At 42.4% G+C, this 20,932-nt stretch overlaps 1 pseudogene; it reads left to right on the forward strand.

The window, feature by feature from the left end:
* LOC117526633 overlaps positions 1-20,932 on the forward strand; it is a 37,655-nt pseudogene that overhangs the window by 10,937 nt on the left and 5,786 nt on the right.

Below are 20,932 nucleotides of genomic sequence, written 5' to 3' on the forward strand. Positions count from 1 at the left end.
TTGGTGTGGATTGTTTAATTACTGTGGCTGTGCATAGTGAACACATAAGCACACACAGTCAGCTTTATATATTAGATATATGTATATATCTATACACACACACTAAATAAAATGGAGACTCTTCTTGGTTCTTTTTTCTTTTCTCCATTTGGCCAGTTGCTAATGGGGATGTATTTTTCAAGATGTCTGTTCAGAGACCGGTTCAGCCATTTGACGTCCATCCGTCTCTGTTGACACTTTGCTGTGTGTTTGCAGATACTGTCTGATGAGTGTGGAGGGCTGCTACACAGACTTTCACATAGACTTTGGAGGTACCTCAGTCTGGTACCACATATTAAGGGGAAGCAAGGTGAGTTGAGGGGTGACCCCTCTGTCAGATTTTTGCCTGCCTGAGAATGAGAAACATGGTTTAAGCTCAGAATTCATGTGCTCTCTGTGTGCTTTTCTCAGGTGTTTTGGTTGACCCCTCCAACCCCTCAGAACCTGGAGCTGTATGAGAACTGGGTGCTCTCTGGAAAACAAGGAGATATTTTTCTTGGAGACCGTGTATCTGACTGCCAGAGGGTTGAGCTGAAGAAGGGCTGCACGTTAATTATTCCCTCAGGTTTGCAGTTAACAGGAACAGATTCCAAATAGATATGAAACAGTTGAACTTGGCCGTAGACATTTTTTTAATGTACTTGCTTATAAATGGAAAACTGAGCAAATAAATGGAGACAGATGAGCACTTAATTGTCTGAATATTTTTGGTGCTTTAAAAGTACAGTGCATCTTAATTGCCGCGTCTTTCATGCAGTTGGAATATATATGTATGTATATATATTTATGGATTGTTTTTTCCTTTTGTCAGGTTGGATTCATGCTGTCTACACTCCTGTGGACTCCATGGTGTTTGGAGGAAACTTCCTTCACAGTTTCAACATCCCTATGCAACTGAACATATGTAATATAGAAGACCGAACACGGGTTGGTGCCAATGAAAACAGGAAGTGTCTTAAAAATCGGAAGTACTTTTTTGTGTGTGTTTGTGTAATCGATGACCTTGTTGTCTTTTTTTCACCCCTTCCTGCAGGTTCCAGTGAAGTTTCGATTCCCCTTCTACTATGAGATGTGTTGGTACGTGTTGGAGCGTTACGTCTTCAGCTTAACCAAGGCCTCATATCTCACACCAGAGTTTCAGAAACACTCCCTGGGCATTGGTATGAACACACACACAGGAAGCAGTGTTAATTGATGGTGTCTTTAAAATGTCCTGATTTAAATCAGGTGTGTTGACTGTCAAGTCACCGGCTGTCCATCTTGTTCTGCTCTCGCTCTTGTCCATTCGTTTCGCTCCACTCTCTTCTTTCTTACCGTCCCAATATTCCAGGTTTGAAAAAGCCGTCAAATGTAGATGCCTCCCAGGCTAACGATGAAGAGGATAGTGAAGAAGATGATGCAGAGCTCCACTGTGACCGACCTGAGGGTAAAGTTCACCTGAGTCCTTTAGAGATGGAGGGCCTCTGGAATCTGCTGGGCAAACTGGAGTCTCTGCCTTCCAGTAAGAAATGTGTCCCAGCAGGGATACACAACGCTCCTGCACTCCTAACGCATATCAAGGTACAAACTGCCTCTGTGTTGAAGAAATGTTAAATGAGAAGGGGTACAGCACCTGCATTTAGATGTTTGACACGGAGCCGTACAAGTTAATTTCTGCGTGATTCAGTCGTACCATAATATATTCTGTGTGACTTGTCTTTTAATCACTTCTGTTTAAAATTAATCATTTTATCCTTGATGAACACGTTTTCACTGTGTTTAATGTTTGTGTTGAATAGTAACTATAATGTATCTTTAACCATTTCTTCAGAATACCTCTTCTGAGTATCCCCTTTATATACAGATTTGTCCTGGATTTTGACCTTGTCCCATGACCTTAACTTTTAACCAATTTACTCTCAATTTGTTCTTTGCAGCCACAGTCATCCCAAAAAAATTGTCCAAATTGGATCAAAACCCTTCAGTAGTTTTATTTACACAAGAATCCATGCAGGACTGAAAATAATAACCTCTACATGCACTGTGGCTGTGAGCAGGTGCCACTAGCATTTCATTTCTTAGCTGAATAAGCTTGTCTACTTTTTTTTGTTTGTTTGTTTGTTTGTTAGTTGGGTAGTCTCTAGAATGTCACGAGATAGAAGAGACGGTCAAATAAAGAAAATTCCACAGATCTTATTGGAGATGCTTGAAATAGTAAATACTGGGAGTTATTGCTTAATTTCTCAAACCAGTTGACAACTGAATTTTTCTGTTAAAACTGATCTAGTGGTTCCCACATTGGGAGGTCACAAAGCCTAATTAAATGGACACCTCTGCAAGGTCCTGGATCATACAGCAGTGCAGCTGTAGTACTGCCGCCTCACAAGAAAGATTTAGGGTTTATCGCCCACCTGTGGCCACTCTGTGCACATCTGAAGCTGCATCCGGCATAAAGCTTGTTCCAAATCAACAATTGGCTCCATACTGTTGCAAAAACATTTGTAAGAATCGCTCGCCTTCTGCAAGGCTTCACGGCAGAATGCTGTGTTAAGACAGGAAACAAGTGTGAAGTACAAGATGATGTTCATTTAGTATGGAGAGGTGATGGCTAAAGTTCAAATCCCTGCCAGGGTGGAAAATCACCAAGCGCCATTGGGCAAGCTCCTTAATGTGTGTAAAGCACTAAGTACTAATGTACATAGTACATCAGCACTATGTACTAATGTTTACCATTTAGTAAACATCAAAGCCATAATTACACTGATGTCCTGGCACACTATTAAATTCCCCCTCAGATTTACCCCTATTTTTTTCATCCATTCAACAATAACATGCAATGTGGAAGAGACCTTTGTTCACTTTGCCCAGTATTATTAAAGGTATATTAAAATTTAAACTGGTGTATCTGATAAGTTATGGTAGGTGACTTGTTTTGCTGCAAAAGAAAGTTTTGGGAATCACTGAACTAATCAAATAGTTTTTAGAGGTTTTAGAATAAACTTTGTAATGACCCTTTCGGTGCTGGATTTGTTGGAAACAAGACTTTCCTGTGGTGTAGAATTTGGACCCATAAAGCTCATAACCTCTGCTTCCTGTTCTGCCTCTGCAGGCCCTGCTGAAGGAACACGCCAGTGACAATCCCAAACTGTCCTACACAGGAAAACCCATCATCAAGTGGCCAAAGAGGGTCAGCAGCCTTCATGTTTGCACACAACATATGCTTAGTAAAGGAAGCCCATGAAGTTATATTCAATATTTAAATCCTCTTCACCTTCTCCAACAGACAGAGGAGTTGGAGGTGAAGTGATCACCGCCAGTAATGGTGGGATTAAGAGAGAAGGACAGAATGAAGGGAGAAAGACATTAATAGTTTTATATCGTCCTTTCGGCCTAATTCTTGATGTCTATCCGGTATCTCACATGGGAACTGGGCATTCAGCCCAGAATCTGTCCTGGCGTTGAGCTATGTCTCGTATTTTTATGATTTTTTTTTTCCGTCCTATCAGTGTGTTTTTATATCCCCCTCTGTACATACATCAAAGAACTCACAGTTGAATATGAAAATGTTTTTCAGTTTATTGTTCAAAACACATAAATCCTATATTATATTTAATTGAGGAGTTGACGCACAACTGGTGAGTAGGAAAAAAAAAAGTTTTTTTTCTCGCAATAGTCATGTTGTGTCTTTAATGACACATTAGGACAATATCCATATTTCTAAAACATAACTAAATGTTTCAGCCCCAGGCTTGACACCACTCAAAAACCCTGCAACCTTTAACTAAACAAAAATTCATTAAAGATTTGGGTTTTATCTGGATTTATTTTTCTTTCACCATGACCATTTCTGTTTGTTACTTTTCCAATAGCCATCTTGGTACCAGCCTCCTCCACCTCCTCCTCCTCCACCTCCTCCTCCTCGTCCTAAATTGGCTTCCACTCCCATCATCCCAAGACCACAGAAGCCCCCTTCCTCCATGTCTGTGCTGAGGCGGCGCAGGGTCAGGTAATGAGGCTCTAATCTGTATTTGTGACTGTTCAGTCTGTAATAAACGTGGTGAAGCACATTGACTTTAAATTTGGAGTGCTGAAGTGGTTTTAGTGTCACTGAAAGAAACAGGGATTATATGCTGTTCCTGATTTCAGGTGTAAACGCTGTGAGGCCTGTATGAGACAGGAGTGCGGAGAGTGTAACTTCTGTCGAGACATGAAGAAGTTTGGAGGACCAGGAAAACTCAAACAGACCTGTGTGCTGCGGCAGTGTCTCTCTGTAAGCATTTCCTAATGAGAATGTCAACTCTTGTTCTTTAAGAAAATAGTAGGTAGTTTTTGATAAAACTAAATTCATGTCTGTTTGGTTCTGTGAAAAAAAAAGGATTAGTCTTAGTGTTTGTTAGAAGGATATAGTGGGTGTGTTTTCTAAGTGTTGCTGTGTTCCTCCAGCCGGGCCTTCCTCTCTCTGCAGTGTGTGAGATCTGTAAGGATCCCAATCAGGAGGAGAGTGGAGATCCAGCCCTCATACTGATGGAGTGTTCCACCTGCGCCCAGATAGTACATCCTGCCTGTCTCACGGTACTGCACAGATCAGTAAATTAGGGTTTTTAATTTTTGTTTGTATTTTAATAGAAACAAATGGATAATTCCAATGAATAACTTGACTGCCTCTACTGGTGGTTGGCTCTCACTGCGGTATTGTATCACTTCCTGTTCCGGAGCACAGCGGTGTTTTGCTGTATCTGTTAGCTGTTTAATCTGCGCAGTTAGATTGATCTAGTTAACTAGATAACGATTTGTTTCACAGTGTAATCTTCACGTGCCTTAACTAAAGCACTCCCTCTGCTGAATCACCTCTAAATTATTTACACATTATTCACTTTGTGTGTTTTTAGGAATCCGCTAGCTTAGCGCAGCTACTAGCTCTTAGCCGGTTTAGGATGGCGGCTTCTCCTGTCTCTCCCGCACTTTTCTGCTCTGGGTGTGAAATGTTTAGTTATTCCTCGGCCTCCTTTAGCAGTAATGGTACTTGTAATAAGTGTAGCTTATTCGTAGCTTTGGAGGCCAGGCTGGGCGAATTGGAGACTCGGCTCCGCACCTTGGAAAATCCTACAGCTAGCCAGGCCCCTGTAGTCGGTGCGGACCAAGGTAGCTTAGCCGCCGTTAGTTCCCCTCCGGCAGATCCCGAGCAGCCGGGAAAGCAGGCCGACTGGGTGACTGTGAGGAGGAAGCGTAGTCCTAAACAGAAGCCTCGTGTACACCACCAACCCGCTCACATTTCTAACCGTTTTTCTTCACTCGGCGACACACCCGCCGAGGATCAAACTCTGGTTATTGGCGACTCTGTTTTGAGAAATGTGAAGTTAGCGACACCAGCAACCATAGTCGGTTGTCTTCCGGGGGCCAGAGCAGGCGACATTGAAGGAAATTTGAAACTGCTGGCTAAGGCTAAGCGTAAATTTGGTAAGATTGTAATTCACGTCAGCAGTAATGACACCCGGTTACACCAATCGGAGGTCACTAAAATTAACATTGAATCGGTGTGTAACTTTGCAAAAACAATGTCGGACTCTGTAGTTTTCTCTGGGCCCCTCCCCAATCGGACCGGGAGTGACATGTTTAGCCGCATGTTCTCCCTGAATTGCTGGCTGTCTGAGTGGTGTCCAAAAAATGAGGTGGGCTTCATAGATAATTGGCAAAGCTTCTGGGGAAAATCTGGTCTTGTTAGGAGAGACGGCATCCATCCCACTTTGGATGGAGCAGCTCTCATTTCTAGAAATCTGGCCAATTTTCTTAAATCCTCCAAACCGTGACTATCCAGGGTTGGGACCAGGAAGCAGAGTTGTAGTCTTACACAACTCTCTGCAGCTTCTCTCCCCCTGCCATCCCCTCATTACCCCATCCCCGTAGAGACAGTGCCTGCTCCCAGACCACCAATAACCAGCAAAAATCTATTTAAGCATAAAAATTCAAAAAGAAAAAATAATATAGCACCTTCAACTCCACCACAGACTAAAACAGTTAAATGTGGTCTATTAAACATTAGATCTCTCTCTTCTAAGTCCCTGTTAGTAAATGATATAATAATTGATCAACATATTGATTTATTCTGCCTTACAGAAACCTGGTTACAGCAGGATGAATATGTTAGTTTAAATGAGTCAACACCCCTGAGTAGAATGCTCGTAGCACGGGCCGAGGCGGAGGATTAGCAGCAATCTTCCACTCCAGCTTATTAATTAATCAAAAACCCAGACAGAGCTTTAATTCATTTGAAAGCTTGACTCTTAGTCTTGTCCATCCAAATTGGAAGTCCCAAAAACCAGTTTTATTTGTTGTTATCTATCGTCCACCTGGTCGTTACTGTGAGTTTCTCTGTGAATTTTCGGACCTTTTGTCTGACTTAGTGCTTAGCTCAGATAAGATAATTATAGTGGGCGATTTTAACATCCACACAGATGCTGAGAATGACGGCCTCAACACTGCATTTAATCTATTGTTAGACTCGATTGGCATTGCTCAAAATGTAAATGAGTCCACCCACCACTTTAATCATACCTTAGATCTTGTTCTGACTTATGGTATGGAAATTGAAGACTTAACAGTATTCCCTGAAAACCCCCTTCTGTCTGAGCATTTCTTAATAACATTTACATTTACTCTGATGGACTACCCAGCAGTGGGGAATAAGTTTCATTACAGTAGAAGTCTTTCAGAAAGCGCTGTAACTAGGTTTAAGGACATGATTCCTTCTTTATGTTCTCCAATGCCATATACCAACACAGGGCAGAGTAGCTCCCTAAACTCTGTGAGTGAGATAGATTATCTTGTCAATAGTTTTATATCCTCTTTGAGGACAACTTTGGATGCTGTAGCTCCTTTGAAAAACAGAACCTTAAATCAGAAGTGTCTGACTCCATGGTATAACTCACAAACTTGCAGCTTAAAGCAGATAACCCGTAAGTTGGAGAGGAAATGGCGTCTCACTAATTTAGAAGCTCTTCACTTAGCCTGGAAAAAGAGTCTGTTGCTCTATAAAAAAGCCCTCCGTAAAGCTAGGACATCTTACTACTCATCACTAATTGAAGAAAATAAGAACAACCCCAGGTTTCTTTTCAGCACTGTAGCCAGGCTGACAGAGTCAGAGTTCTATTGAGCCGAGTATTCCTTTAACTTTTACTAGTAATGACTTCATGACTTTCTTTGCTAATACAATTTTAACTATTAGAGAAAAAATTACTCATAACCATCCCAAAGACATATCGTTCTCTTTGGCTGTTTTCAGTGATGCCGGTATTTGGTTAGACTCTTTCTCTCCGATTGTTCTGTCTGAGTTATTTTCATTAGTTAGTTCCTCCAAACCATCATGTCTATTAGACCCCATTCCTACCAGGCTGCTCAAGGAAGCCCTACCATTAATTAATACTTCGGTCTTAAATACGATCAATCTATCTTTATTAGTTGGCTATGTACCACAGGCTTTTAAGGTGGCAGTAATTAAACCATTACTTAAAAAGCCATCACTTGACCCAGCTATCTTAGCTAATTATAGGCCAATCTCCAACCTTCCTTTTCTCTCAAAAATTCTTAAAAGGGTAGTTGTAAAACAGCTAACTGATCATCTGCAGAGGAATGGTCTATTTGAAGAGTTTCAGTCAGGGTTTAGAATTCATCATAGTACAGAAACAGCATTAGTGAAGGTTACAAATGATCTTATAGCCTCAGACAGTGGACTCATCTCTGTACTTGTTCTGTTAGACCTCAGTGCTGCTTTTGATACTGTTGACCATAAAATTTTATTACAGAGATTAGAGCATGCTATAGGTATTAAAGGCACTGCGCTGCAGTGGTTTGAATCATATTTATCTAATAGATTACAATTTGTTCATGTAAATGGGGAATCGTCTTCACAGACTAAGGTTAATTATGGAGTTCCACAAGGTTCTGTGCTTTTATTCACTTTATACATGCTTCCCTTAGGCAGTATTATTAGACAGCATTGCTTAAATTTTCATTGTTACGCAGATGATACCCAGCTTTATCTATCCATGAAGCCAGAGGACACACACCAATTAACTAAACTGCAGGATTGTCTTACAGACATAAAGACATGGATGACCTCTAATTTCCTGCTTTTAAACTCAGATAAAACTGAAGTTATTGTACTTGGCCCCACAAATCTTAGAAACATGGTGTCTAACTAGATCCTTACTCTGGATGGCATTACCCTGACCTCTAGTAATACTGTGAGAAATCTTGGAGTCATTTTTGATCAGGATATGTCATTCAATGCGCATATTAAACAAATATACTCAACAAAAATATAAACGCAACACTTTTGGTTTTGCTCCCATTTTGTATGAGATGAACTCAAAGATCTAAAACTTTTTCCACATACACAATATCACCATTTCCCTCAAATATTGTTCACAAACCAGTCTAAATCTGTGATAGTGAGCACTTCTCCTTTGCTGAGATAATCCATCCCACCTCACAGGTGTGCCATATCAAGATGCTGATTAGACACCATGATTAGTGCACAGGTGTGCCTTAGACTGTCCACAATAAAAGGCCACTCTGAAAGGTGCAGTTTTGTTTTATTTGGGGGGATACCAGTCAGTATCTGGTGTGACCACCATTTGCCTCATGCAGTGCATCACATCTCCTTCACATCATCCGTGAAGAGAACACCTCTCCAACGTGCCAAACACCAGCAAATGTGAGCATTTGCCCACTCAAGTCGGTTACGACGACGAACTGGAGTCAGGTCGAGACCCCGATGAGGACGACGAGCATGCAGATGAGCTTCCCTGAGACGGTTTCTGACAGTTTGTGTAGAAATTCTTTGGTTATGCAAACCGATTGTTTCAGCAGCTGTCCGAGTGGCTGGTCTCAGACGATCTTGGAGGTGAACATGCTGGATGTGGAGGTCCTGGGCTGGTGTGGTTACACGTGGTCTGCGGTTGTGAGGCTGGTTGGATGTACTGCCAAATTCTCTGAAACGCCTTTGTAGACGGCTTATGGTAGAGAAATGAACATTCAATACACGAGCAACAGCTCTGGTTGACATTCTTGCTGTCAGCATGCCAATTGCACGCTCCCTCAAATCTTGCGACATCTGTGGCATTGTGCTGTGTGATAAAACTGCACCTTTCAGAGTGGCCTTTTATTGTGGGCAGTCTAAGGCACACCTGTGCACTAATCATGGTGTCTAATCAGCATCTTGATATGGCACACTTGTGAGGTGGGATGGATTATCTCAGCAAAGGAGAAGTGCTCACTATCACAGATTTTGACTGGTTTGTGAACAATATTTGAGGGAAATGATGATATTGTGTATGTGGAAAAAGTTTTAGATCTTTGAGTTCATCTCATACAAAATGGGAGCAAAACCAAAAGTGTTGCGTTTATATTTTTGTTGAGTGTATGTAGGACTGCTTTTTTGCATTTGCGCAGTATCTCTAAAATTAGAAAGGTCTTGTCTCAGAGTGATGCTGAAAAACTAATTCATGCATTTATTTCCTCTAGGCTGGACTACTGTAATTCATTATTATCAGGTTGTCCTAAAAGTTCCCTGAAAAGCCTTCAGTTAATTCAAAATGCTGCAGCTAGAGTACTGACAGGGACTAGAAGGAGAGAGCATATTTCACCCATATTGGCTTCTCTTCATTGGCTTCCTGTTAATTCTAGAATAGAATTTAAAATTCTTCTTCTTACTTATAAGGTTTGAATAATCAGGTCCCATCTTATCTTAGGGACCTCATAGTACCATATCACCCCAATAGAACGCTTCGCTCTCAGACTGCAGGCTTACTTGTAGTTCCTAGGGTTTTTAAGAGTAGAATGGGAGGCAGAGCCTTCAGCTTTCAGGCTCCTCTCCTGTGGAACCAGCTCCCATTCGGATCAGGGAGACAGACACCCTCTCTACTTTTAAGATTAGGCATAAAACTTTCCTTTTTGCTAAAGCTTATAGTTAGGGCTGGATCAGGTGACCCTGAACCATCCCTTAGTTATGCTGCTATAGACTTAGACTGCTGGGGGGTTCCCATGAAGCACTGTGTGTTTCTTTCTCTTTTTGCTCTGTATGCACCACTCTGCATTTAATCATTAGTGATTGTTCTCTGCTCCCCTCCACAGCACGTCTTTTTCCAGATTCTCTCCCTCAGCCCCAACCAGTCCCAGCAGAAGACTGGCCCTCCCTGAGCTTGGTTCTGCTGGAGGTTTCTTCCTGTTAAAAGGGAGTTTTTCCTTCCCATTGTCGCCAAGTGCTTGCTCACAGGGGGTCGTTTTGACCGTTGGGGTTTTTCCGTAATTATTGTATGGCTTTGCCTTACAATATAAAGCGCCTTGGGGCAACTGTTTGTTGTGATTTGGTGCTATATAAATAAAATTGATTTGATTTGAATAATATATTATTTTCAGCTCCTTGTTTCAATTAACTATGTAGTGATGTAACTGATTGTAGTTGGTCTGTATGAACCCCCCTTACCGGTTTCTGCACACATGAACTGCAGATTAACTACAAAGTTTATGTAATACTATGAAATACGGCTTTATTGTCATGCTGAATATTTTTAGAACTAATAACTGCATAAATGTTGATGCAAAGTTGTAATGAAATCAAAGCGGTGTGTTCACATGAATGGACCATGTTAAAAGCAGACAGCATCTGCTGGCTTGTGTTCCACTCGAGGCAGCCTGGCGTAGTTTCAATGCATGTCTGTGTCCAAGGACATTATTATTATTCTTCAGCTCTTACTAGACAGTGTCGACACCCTAATCTTTTTGATGTTAGAAACTCAGGTCTGCTTCTTTTCTTTTTTCTAAATACTTTTCATGACATTGACAAAAGCCATATTTTAAATTCAGTAGTACTCTTCATATTGCAGTTTATTATAATAAGTATTTTTATCTTAAAATATTATTGAAACACACCTTGTTTTCATTCAGGGCCATGGGGGAAAAGTTCTTTTTAAAAATGGAAAGCAAAATTATATTTGCCTCCTTTTTTTTTTTTTTTTTTTTTTTGATGATTCTAAAAATGATCTGTTCTGTGAATAAAAACAGTTGTTTAAAATAACTGTACACATGGCACACATTAGAAGAGTTTCCTGTGCTGCGACCTTCCTCTTCAAACATCAGGGTGTCAGTTGGTTTTCTTGTAACTTTGACCCTTAATCATGTGTCCTTTGCAGGTGCAGGGTGAAGGAGTGTTGAATAAAGACCTGCCCAGTTGCTGGGAGTGTCCAAAGTGTGTCCAAGACCCAGAGGTGTGTGTATATACACACACACACACACAGATTCTCTTTTTTGGGATGCCTAAGATTTTTGTGTGCATTGTAGACTTGCTCTGAGCTTGTGCTGTCTCTTGAACTTGCTCACTCTTGTCTCACTGTTTCGCTCTCACTTACACACACATACACATGGTTTCAAGTGTGCCTAAGCTAATAGCTATTATATGTCTCCTGTCTCTTTGTTTCTGCCTCTTTTTCCCCTCTTTCTTTTCGTGACCTTGTAATTAATTTGAATCCGTCAGTCGTCAGGCAGCGATGAATCGTTGGCTGCCAGTCACCAGCAGCAGGTCCCTGCACACAGGCCGCTGGTCCTCAGGCTGGGCCATGGGCCCTCTGCAGCCATAGGGGGTCCTGTAGGTTCCCAACAGGATGGGGAGGTGGTCCGCTGTGGTTTCTCCCTTCCTCTTCCTCCTCCTCTTCCTTCCTGCTCTTCCTCCTCCTCAGCTTCAATCCTCTTGGTGGCGGCCCCTCTGCCTTCTCAGCCAATCAGCTTGAGACTGGTGAGAGGTGCCGCCTACTTCGCGTAGATGTACTCGTCCGTCTGTCATGTGCGCCCCCCCCTTTCCCCCTCATCATTTTCCAGAGAACTCCCTCACCCACTCTAAAGCAGGGGTCACCACCTCTGCTCCTGGAGGTCAGCTGCCCTGCGTGTGTCCATGTGTACCTGCTAATTATTGATTGGCTAGTACCCCTGACTTAATTAGCAGTGGGTGGAGCAGGGAGAGTGGGGAAAACATGCAGAGCAGGTGATCTACAGGACCAGCAATGGTGACCCCTGCTCTATTGTGTTATAGGAAAAATTCTTACGAAGAACCGTGTTCTACCAGATGAGAGATTCTTGTTTCACATTGTGGCAGTTTTACACCTCATCTGATTTTCCTCATGAATGTGGGATGATCATAGAGGGCATTTGAATTTGTTTTTGTTGTACCCCGTGGTGTCTGTCTGTCCATCTACAGTAGCACAGTTTTGATAGGAATCTGGCCACAAAGTGCTTGAAATCCTTCACTGCCTCTTTGACGGTGCCAGACCCTGTCCTTGAGGTGTCTGAACATGCACAGCTGTTCTCATTCATTCTGCTTGTTTTTGGACTGAGAAGAAACTGTATGACCATGCACATGCCTGGTTCAAACTTGGGAACATTCCTGTTATGAAGCATCAACCCACAACTGTGCCGCCCCAGTGTGTGTTCCATTCTTATCTCAATGCTGTTTGATATGTTGTGCCACTCTGTTAACAGTGTACGTTTTGGCAAATCAATGAAGTTAAATATGTTTGGGAACATTACAGTCTCCTCAGAATCCAGTACAAATGCATATGTTTAGTGAGAGGCCATGTGGGACAAGTGTTATAGGGCTCTGAAAAATTATCAAAAGGAATTTACTCATAATCTTCAGTAATGTCTGGTATTAAATTGACTTTTTTTCCCTCTCACAGCAGTCCAAAGGAGACAAGGGTGATAGCTTGCCAGTGGTAAGTGCCTGTTGTGGGCAAATAAAAAGATTTTAATTTTGTCTGAGTGCCATTTTTAATTGAAGACCTTTATGTTCCCCCTCTTTTTCCTTCCCCATAAAGTTACAGTGTGTCAGAGTTAGGGGTATTTACTAGCACAAATGGAATATAGTATTCGTCTGTTCGTTAATGTATATTATGTAACGGCTGAGTGGATCCTTGTCATTTGATTGTAGTGGGGCGGCATAGCAAAACAATTGTTCATTTTGTGATAGAAGCATGGAATTTGGCAGACATCACTCTCATCTTCAACCGCTTTTCCTGGTTCGGGTCACGGGGGCAACGGCTCCAGCAGACTTCTCTTTCCCGTGGCACATTGACCACCTCTGACTGGGGGATTCCGAGGCGTTCCCAGGCCAGTGTGGAGATATAATTTCTCCACCTAGTCCTGGGTCTTCCCCGGGGTCTCCTCCCAGATGGATGTGCCTGGAACACCTCCTTAGGAAGCGCCCAGGAGGCATCCTTACCAGATGCCCGAACCACCTCAGCTGGCTCCTTTCAACGTGAAGGAGCAGCGACTCTACTCCGAGGTCCCCACGGATGACTGAACTTCTCACCCTATCTCTAAGGGAGACAACAGCCATCCTCCTGATGAAGCCCATTTCGGCCGCTTGTACCCGCGATCTAGTTCTTTCAGTCATGACCCAACACTCATGACCATAGGTGAGAGTAGGAACGAGATTGACCAGTAGATCAAGAGCTTTGCCTTTTGGATCAGTTTCCTTTTTGTCACAACAGTACGGTAGAGCGAATGCAATGCCGCCCCTGCTGCGCCGATTCTCCGGCCAATCTCGCGCTCCATCGTCCCCTCACTCGTGAACAAGACCCTGAGGTACTTGAACTTCTTCACTTGGGGCAAGGTCATATTCCCTACCCGGAGTAGGCAATCCATCGGTTTTCCTGCTGAGAACCATGGCCTCAGATTTAGAGGTGCTGATCCTCATCCCAGCCGCTTCACACTTGGCTGTGAACCGATCCAGTGAGTGTTGGAGGTCACCAGCCAATGAAGCCAACAGGACCACATCCTCTACAAAAAGTAGTGATAGACCCTGAGCCCACCAAACTGGAAACCATCCTCCCCCGACTACACCTCAATATCCTGACCATGAATATCACAACAGGATTGGTGACAAGGTGCAGCCCTGGTGGAGGCCAACCTCCATCGGAAACGAGTCCGACTTACTGCTGAACACAGCTCTCGCTTTGCAAGTACAGAGATTGGATGGCCCTGAGAAGGGACCCCCTCACTCCATACTCCTGCAGCACCTCCCACAGTATCTCCCGGGGTACCCGATCACATGCCTTCTCCAAGTCCACAAAACACATGTAGACTGGGTGGGCATACTCCCAGGCACCCCCCAGGATCCTTGTGAGAGGAAGGAGCTAGTCGGTTGTTCCACGACCAGGACGGAACCCGCATTGTTCCTCTTCAATCCGAGGTTCAACTATTGGCCAAACCTCCTTTCCAGCACCCTGGAGTAGACTTTACCAGGGAGGCTGAGTAGTGTGATGCCCCTGTAGTGGCACACACTCTCTGGGTCTCCCTTTTTAAATATGGGGACCACCACCCCAGTTTATTTGGCAAAACATATTCTAAATTCACTAATGTTTATTTTCAGATATAGAGCCATCCTGGAGCTGACCTCTAATGAGCTACAGGGGTCCATAAGAATTACCAGGGGTCAAAATTTAAAAAAATGCTCCAATGATGTTGAAAGCAATACCACATTAACTGTCTGATCATAACAATTCCAAAAAGGTATAGTTTGGACTATCTATGACTGAATGTTATGGGGTAAAAACAGCAAAAACGGTGACAAAGATCAGTTTCAGTATGTACAGAGATCAAAAGTTAAAATTGCTCCAGTTTGGTAAAAATTGATGCAATTATTGGTTGAAATAAAAGGATTAATAAATGGAATAGTTTTGACTTGTGTTGAATGCTTGGTCTCCAAAGTAAAGGTCTGAACAAGTAAAGGTCAAACAAGGTCGACGTCCATTGGATTCTATGACGTATGTTCCTCATAACATGATAACTACGCATGACAGATGGTGCAAACCTATTCCTTTTTAAAATGCTATTAACTCAACCAATAATTTGCATAATTTTACCAAAATTAGAGCAACTTTAACTTTTTGACCCCTGGACAACTGACCTTTTTCACCATTTTACTGTTTTTACCCCATAACTCCATAGAATTCAGTCATAGATAGTCCAAACTATACCTTTGGAATCGTTATGATCAGACAAATAATGTGGGCCACCGCTATTGGTGCTTTGTATGTCATGTGACATGGATTATTCGTCTCATTTATGTTGCGTTGCATTTAGAGTGCACATTTGGTTCCATTTACCGTGCACATTTGGTTCCGTACATTTTGTACCATTGCACACTGTGACCTCGCCCACGTACACACTAGTGTGGCGACGTTTAGCTAAAACATGGTGAGTTTGTTTTGCTGACGGACGATGATTGAATGAGCTAATTGACTGTGCTAATTCTTGTCACACACAAAAAGAAATCCACTACGCCATAAGCCATCTGGAGGCATGAAGAGCTGTTAGGATGAAAACCTAAACAAATTTCTGATGTGGTGTTTTTTTTTTTGTTTTTTTTTTTGTGGACTGAGGAAGTACAGAGTCTTTTTTTGTTTGTTTTTTGGAAGTACAGGAAGTCAGTGCACGGACTACACCGTCAGAATTATCTAGCTGTTAGCCAAGTTGACTGAGAACAATTTTGGACTCCTATTTAAAGTTCGTGTTGGACTGTTGATGTCAAAGCACCAGTGATGCAGACCAAAATATAAGTCCCTTTTCTGTTGTTTATAAATTAATAAAATATCAAATGACAAGGATCTATTTTAGCCATTATATAAACAAATAATTAATGTTTTCATTCTTTCAGTGGAACGAATATTCGCCAAGTTGAGTGGTACATTACGTTTCACCTCATGAAATATTCATTCATTATTTGTATACTGACTTGCAACAATGAATCTATGTTCTCAGAAGCTTAAACTGAGTCCTTCATATCCCTCACATTACACCACCATGCTGATACAGTAGCCCAAAAGAGACCCACTTGCTCCACCATTTCATTTTGCAGTGCAGCCGGAAGGAGTGGGGGTGAAGAGGAATTGGTGGTTGCTCCCCTAATATACGCTGGTTGCTAGTGCAGCATAACAAGTTGAGAACCTTTAAAGCAAACGTTTCAAGGGAAACAAACCATGACTGGCATTGGCATAATGCAACGCTGTCCTCATGTGTTCCAGGAGGGTACCTACTCTGCATGTTTTTTTCCACTTTCCCTGGTGGAAACATGCAGGGCAGGTGCCCTCCTGGAACAGATTAGGGTAGCCCTGGCATAATGTCATCTGCAACCTCATTAATAAATCAACACTGTAGCTTAATGGTCACTTCCTACCATTAATCATGGCTTTTCACCCTTCACTTTGATATTATTCCTTCTTTCTCACCTTCCTTTCTTCAGAAAAGGAAATCTTCATCATTGCTGGATGCTCGGATTGCGAAGATTTACCGACGCCACAGACTGTACGGAATGGTGATGACTCTGCTAGTGATGAGGATGATGACTATGATGACGATGATGATGGTTTGTCTCCTCCTAAATAGTGATGATCATCTGTCTGATCTCTTGTCAGTTGCTCAATTAACCTCTTGGTCCATCTGCACAGTGTCTCAGAGAAGAAGACTGACACTGCACACCCAAGGGGAAGCCAAAGGAGAGGCTTCAGTGCTAATAGGAGAGGACTTTTGCGAGGAAGCTCTGGGCACAGAGGAAGTAGAGGAGGGCTAGTGAATCCTGGGTCTTCTGCATTGAAGATGAAGCGAGGAGGGTTATGAGGGAGGCAGGAAAGAGGGGCAGAGGAGTGCGAGTGAGAGAGGCTCCAGGATGAACCGAAGGGGTGATGAGTCCGACGAGTCCGATGATGACGAAGACGATGAGGAGGATGATGAGAGGAGGAGAGTGAAGATGGAGACAAAGACGACGCCACTCTGGGCGTAGGAGGCGGTGCAGGAATGATGATAATGAAGATGAGGACAGTGAGGGCAAGAGTTTGACCCTGAGGGAGGAGGAAGAGGAGATGGACACAATGGAAGAGGAGGAGGTAGAAGAGGAAGGTCGCTGGGATTCTGACCCAGAACACCAGTCCTCTTGATGTCTGATCTTAATGATGACCTGCTAAGTGGCTCCTACCTTACATGTGACTCTACAGCGCCCCCACAAGGCTAAACACAATCAGGTAAGTCTTTTTTCCCCCTTCTCTTAGCCCCGTAAAACCTGAGTAGCCTGTAGTCATACCCTTTGTCCTGTAAGGAGCGTTCATGATGTTTATAGTCCACTGGTTCTTCATAAAAAGGTGTCATTCCATGTCAGGTCAATGAAGAATCTGCTGATATCTCTTGAGAATTTGTAAATCTTTGGGGGATGATTGAGATTTATGAGTAACGCCCAGAACTCTCATATTTTTTTGCTGTTGCCCTCTTAATTATTGAGCTATGGAGTAACACAGTTTCAGCTAATTAGTGCACCCTTACAAATGCCCATATCTCAGTGTAGCAACCTAGAGAACTGGTTTTGGTGTACCACTGAAGCTCCTTTCAAGCTCTACAAATCTCTCAAACATCTTTTTCATAGCATTAACCAGACGAAAATTGTAACAAATTGGATTCTTCCTCTAAAAATGTATCATATTTCTTCAAATACCTGTCAAAGTTCTTGTTATGAGCTTATTATTTTCCTAGAATTACTTTGTGATACAATAACACTTATCACAGAATTTATCAGCAATAGTAACATATTTTAACTACTTTTGCTCATAATTATTATTGGCTGCTTTTATTTCCAACTTTTTCCCAAAAGAAATTGATCTTTCGAGGTTATAATACTTTGCACTTTCACTTGCTCTTGAATAACTTTTATTCCCTTTGCATTTGGAAGATATAAAAGGCGCTAATCTAGTAGTTAAGCTGTGGATTTTAGACCACAGGATCCTCTGTTATAAATCACAGGTTTTCAGACTGGAAAATCACTAAAGGCCCTTGGACAATGTCCTTAATCCCCCAGTTGCTCCCGTGTGCAGTTGAGCGCCTTGCATGGCAGCACCTTGACATTGGTGTTTAAATGTGAGGCATCAATGTAAAAAGCTTTGAGCGTCTGATTCAGATGGAAAAATGCACAGTGCTCAGCCACCATACTGCCCCTCGGGTGAACATGAGGCATATTGCACGTGTATGGTTCAGAGCCTGTCAGAGTGACTATTTACATTAAATATTGTTGAGACAATCCATTAAATGTTACCAATTGTTAGTCACTAGCAATAGCAGTCTTGCTCTCGTAGGAGGGGGTCTGGTTAGGTTAAAAACTCCAGCTTTGTGGCTTCTGTTTGTTCTCTACAAGGGTCAGACAGACGTCTGATTACCAGAGCAAGAATTTTAGCTGAGGAAGCCTCTGCAATTTGAAGCGAAAGCTTCTCTACTATGGAAACCACCTGGACAACTGAGAGCGTACACAGACTACATTAGCTTGACAGGAAAATTAAATGGGGGGGGTTGGGATTCACATTTGAATTTTCAGTTTGTTGTAAGTTTCTTCTGGTTGGTGTGTCAAGCTTGAAAGGAGCTTTAAAATGACACCAAAATCAGTTCTAGAGATATAGGCGTTTAGAGTCATAGGAGTGCACCAATTCGCTAAAACATTTGAGCATATCTCACTAATTAAGAAGACGTAAGCAAAATATTAGAGTTCAGGGTGTTACTCATGAATCCCAATCATCTCACAATGATTCACAAAATTATGAGAGATTTAGCAGGTGGTTCTTTAATTTTTAGACAAAATGATCCACTGGAAATCCATGGAGTCCTACAAAGCTTACCTTTTCCAAAATAAAATGTGTCCAAGCATGACATTTTATGATGCTGCAATCTCAAATTAAAATCCAGTGAAAATACGTGGGACCTTCATCACTTCCAGGAGACATCGCTTACGGCGAGTTTAGTACCTCATCAGTTTGGTTGTAGACTAACAGGATTTGATGATGGATGTTATTAGATTTTGTTTAGCCGTGGCAACAGGGATGTTTCCCATGTGTAAAAGATGATTTGGGGCTGCTGTGTAGAACAGGGAAAAGGAAAGTCAGATGACAGGATATTTTGGTGGTGGTGTGTAAACTTGACACTCGTTTAACTAAAGCTTTGGAAGGTTTTCTTTCAGTTGGTACAATGTAAATAACTAGTGTATCATATTTCAAGCATACTATGTCTTTACTTTTAGCTATGTCATTTACGTTGAATTTGCTCACAAAGGTGATGACGTTTTAAACATTAGGACCGTGGTTGTATCCTGAAAGTAAAGTACTACAGTGGCATGTTGTCTCCACACAGGCTCCATTTCCTAAGCTCGAAGCAGCTATGAGCCCCAGGACGGCCACAGTCGGCGCTGGTGGTCAGCAGAGCTTCATCCAGCGCAAGACTGCTCTCTCCAAATTGTCTAGAAGCAAGACTGATGCTGCACCTGAAAGTATAACCCCAAGAGGACCTGGCAGGTACAGTTCTGCACATTATCAAGACCGTTTAAGTCAAATTACAACTTTTTCCTGTTTGTACAAAATATCCTTCTTTGACAAACTTGCAAAATTTAGGCTGCTTCTTGCCCACCAAGTGCTCAGTTTGACTTCAGCCATGTGCCGCCATCAGCAGCAAGAATTTTGCCTTCAATTCTTAAAAAAAAAAAAACTAGAACCCTGCACTCACAGAATGCAAATGTCCACAAATACTAGTTTTTAATTACACAAATTATTACCTTGGAAAAAATTTCAAGGTCAAAGTCCTGTTAGAAGTGGCTTTTCATAAGATAAATTAGATGTAATCAAATGTCAGGAGTGTGTATTTAGTTCATGCACTTACATCAAAGATTTAATATAGATAATAAGATAATAATTAAGATAAAGTCTGAATGCGACTGACGTTACCCACAGGGCTTTTTTTTTCTTTTTAAGGCCTCGTCTCCGGGGTGACCGCAGCACTAAGGAACGTTCTGCCTCCTCTTCAGAGGAAGGGATGCTCCTGCTCCTCCTATGCCCTCCTCCTTCTCTTCTCCGTCACTGTTGTCGCTGCCTTCTTTTAAGGACACCGGGAATGACAAAGGAGGAGAGAAGGAGGTGTGGGTGCCTGTGTTCAGATATCTGAACAGAGCCGATCTGCTGTCCTGTATGACTGTGTGTAAGGCCTGGTACAAGTGGTAAGTGACGCACACAAAGATTTAAATAAGAGATTATTCTGTCACAATGAGTATTGCTGCATTTCAGGAAACAATTTTCTGAAAGCATAATAAATCTACACTTCTGAGTAGACATGGGCCGATAACTGGTTTCACGGTATACCGCGGTATGAAAAAGCCACCGTATCAAAACCACTAAAATTGTCTGTTATACCGTCCCTACGGTATGAGTGGGTTATGAGAATTGACAGGCAGAGCAGAGGTGGCCGCTGCCGCCCTTCCCTCTGTCTCTGTTTACAAACAGGCAGCTAACGTTAGCTAGCTCTGCATCATGGCTGAAGGAGGCGAAGCCTGCACTGAACTTTTCCCTCCATCTAAAAGGACCAAGTTGGCTTTTTGTTTTATTTTCTGCAGAATAGCCCTTCAAGCCAAAGAACAATGGCAACAAAGCACTGTAGCTATGGCCTGTGTCGGACGTGGAGCGATTCAAGATACCCGCGAAGGATTACATAGAAGGAGTAAACTTTAATCCCATCCTTGAAATCACTGAGAAATACAAGCGGTGGACTCGAGTCGTGCTTGTTGTCGACCAGATTTCTCCCACAAACATGTCAAGGAGGACAAATACATCTATTCCAAGCACTTTGTTGGTGAAGCTGGGCCAAGTATTGAGCATCCGGAGTTCCGGACTTTATTCCAGTCACGTTTCTCCCTAAGCAAGTAAGTCATGTTTCCCACTGGGCAGATGCTTCATGTCTAAAAGAGTGACTATTATTTTGGTATTTTCTCTAAAGTTATCAGTGGTATAGTGCTCATAGCGGTAGACATCGCGTCAATTAGTGTGTCTGAATCATGTGCGCTTCATATGCAATA

This window comes from Thalassophryne amazonica, chromosome 15 (assembly GCF_902500255.1).
Source record: "Thalassophryne amazonica chromosome 15, fThaAma1.1, whole genome shotgun sequence".
In the NCBI taxonomy this organism is placed as follows: Eukaryota; Metazoa; Chordata; class Actinopteri; order Batrachoidiformes; family Batrachoididae; genus Thalassophryne; species Thalassophryne amazonica.